Source organism: Bison bison, unplaced genomic scaffold, assembly GCF_000754665.1.
Source record: "Bison bison bison isolate TAMUID 2011002044 unplaced genomic scaffold, Bison_UMD1.0 scf7180017864527, whole genome shotgun sequence".
NCBI lineage: Eukaryota > Metazoa > Chordata > Mammalia > Artiodactyla > Bovidae > Bison > Bison bison.
The window spans coordinates 8,592,093-8,595,175 of NW_011495078.1; positions in this window are offsets into that span (position 1 = coordinate 8,592,093).

Here is a 3,083-nt window from a genome sequence, read left to right on the forward strand (position 1 = left end):
GAAGTAAGCCAGAAAGAAAAACACCAATACAGTATACTAACACATATATATGGAATTTAGAAAGATGGTAACAATAACCCTGTGTACAAGACAGCAAAAGAGACACCGATGTATAGATCAGTCTTATGGACTCTGTGGGAGAGGGAGAGGGTGGGGAGATTTGGGAGAATAGCATTGAAACATGTATAATATCATGTATGAAACGAGTCGCCAGTCCAGGTTCGATGCACGGTACTGGATGCTTGGGGCTGGTGCACTGGGACGACCCAGAGGGAGGGTAGGGGAGGGAGGAGGGAGGAGGGTTCAGGATGGGGAATGCGGGTATATCTGTGGCGGATTCATTTCGATATTTGGCAAAACTAATACAAATATTGTAAAGTTTAAAAATAAAATAAAATTTAAAAAAAAAGAATTTTAAAAATTAATTTGCTTTGACTACATACACCTCCAGTCTCAAAGAATTACAAAGTGTCAGACATGACTGAGCAACTAGAAGCATGACAACATATTCACTAGCTTTTCTTTTATCCATTCGTCTGTTGATGAGCATTTGGTTGTTTCCATATCCTGGCTATTATGAATAATGCTGCAAAGATCATGGGACTATAGATGTCTAGTCAAGATCCTGATTTCAATTCTTTGAATATATACCCAGAAGTGGGATTCCCGGAGCATCTGGTAGTTCTATTTTTAATTTTTTGAGTGACCTTCGAACGGTTTCTCATAGCAGCTGCATCATTTAACATTCCCATCAAGAGTGTACAAGGGTTCCAATTTTGCCATATCCTTGCCAACACTTCTCTTTTTAAAATTTTTTATAATAGCCTGACAGGTGTGAGGTGATACCTCATTGCACCTTTGATTATAATTAAAACCATTGTCATTCCACTGCTCTGAAATAGAGACCAATAGCCAAAATTAGACTTTTACTATGGATTAGAATTTCATATGCAAACTTTTCATCTAGCATTGCATTATTCTCATTTTCAGAGTTTAAAACATTTATATACATGATCTTTATATGGTCCCATGAATATACCAAATTTTTAAAAACATTCCCGATTTTTAACCATTTCAATTGTTTCTTAGTGATTAAATGATTGTGATATTTGCAACTGAGAACTGATGATAGAAGAAAGTAAACTGCAAAGCTACACATTGTAGGAAAGCGTGCTGCAGTGGTCACAAGGTTAAAATATGTGTTTAGTTCTACAGTTATAATTATTCTTAAAGGGGTAAAAATGTCATATACAAGCTTTAATTCTATTTCCGTGTCTGTGTGTGTCAATTCTGGGAAACGTTCCTTATCCGACAGTTCGTTTAGGTTTATTCACTCAGCTTTGCCTTTGCAACAGTGCCACTGTCTGGTTAGAATTGGCCTTTACAGGCTGGTGTCCCACCTTGCTGGGTAACTTGTGATTCTGTTCCAGTGAGTGAATTCTGGTAAATCAATCTCAGCAGAGCACCACCCTGAAGATGTTGGTCTGATAGATGCTAGAGGACAAAAAGCATAGGGGATGCTTCAAAAACTAAGAAGTTATGTCAAGTATATAAACAAAAGAAACTAAAAGTGTTAGTTGCTCAGTCCTGACTCTTTGCTATCTCATGGATTGTAGCCTACCAGGCTCCTCTGTCCATGGGATTTTTCAGGCAAGAATCCTGGAGTGGGTTTCCATTCCCTTCTCCAGGGGATTTTCCCGACCCAGGAATCAAACCCAGGTTTCCTGCATTGTAGGCGGATTCTTTACCATCTGAGCTACCAGGGAAACAAAACCAACCTTGTAAACTTGGAATGCTCCTTTACTTCTAATTGACCCTTTCTCTTTTAGAAAGATGTAATGGAACTGTTTTTGTTTTTTTTTTTTAGTTGGAGCAGAGGGGAGACACTCAGTGTAGGAACAGCTGGAGGAATCATCCTTGAACCACAGAAGGACGACTGTGCCATGACGTTTGCGTGTAGATCTCTGGCACGTGCTCCTTTGTGGACTGCCATCCGCAGTTCCTGTGTCATTTCCATCTTCTACTGCCCTTCATTCCTGAGGGACCACCCTCCCTGTCCCCCAGATTTGACATTTCAGTGGATTCCGCAGGATGTACAACCTTCTTAGTTGAGGATTGAGGGAGGTACCCAAACTGGCGGGGGCAGGTGGTATGCCAGACTCTTCCTGGCTGTGAGGCAAAGCCAGGCACTGCGTGCGTTAAGAGCTAGGTCACTTGCAAGAAGTCTAATACAATAGGCTCTTAGGTTTTCTGAGCAATGTGTCTCATGCACAATAGGTACCTCATAACTATTTAGGATTAATGGTTTCTAGGACTGGCATTATGGATGTCGTCTTTGCAGCCCACCATTCTGTCTACATGTACCTGTGCGTGCTCCGTCGTGTCTGACTCTTTTGAGACCCCATGGACTGCAGCCTGCCAGGCTCCTCTGTCGTTGGAATTTTCCAGGCAAGTATACTAGAATGGATTGCCATTTCCAGTAGTCCAGATCTCCAGCGGATCTTCCTGACCTAGGGATCAAACCCAGGTCTCTTGCATCTCCTGCATTGGCAGGTGGGTTCTTTACCACTGCTCCACCTGGGAAACACAGCATTCTGGCTAGAGAGATGAAAATTTTGAGACAACAAACCATCCCTGTATTTCTAAGTATGAATCTATCCAAGGAAACAATCTAATATTGTCAATTTCCTACCAGAGTGCAGTTTCCCGTTGTTTACGCTGAATCCTGTTGAGCATACGTACATGACGACTGCTCAGACGATTCCCCGTGGCACCCCCTCAAACGGGAAGGCATCTGTTTGGTCTCAGCTGGGAAGGCATGCTAAAAACGTCCTCACTTTGTCATTGAATCAGTTTTTTTGGAACGTGTACTCTCCAAACGAGATGCTCCTTACATTTCTTTTTTAGTGAGGTGTTTCACATTTACCGTCTATTTCTGGAGGATGCAGGGTCTTTAAATACAAGGTAAGGACTTGTTTTTGCTAGCTAAAAATAGTCACTGTTTTAATTACAGAGTGAAATGATCAAAGAGGAGAATTTCTTCACCAAATATCTGAAAAGATTTACTCCTGAGATAAAAATTG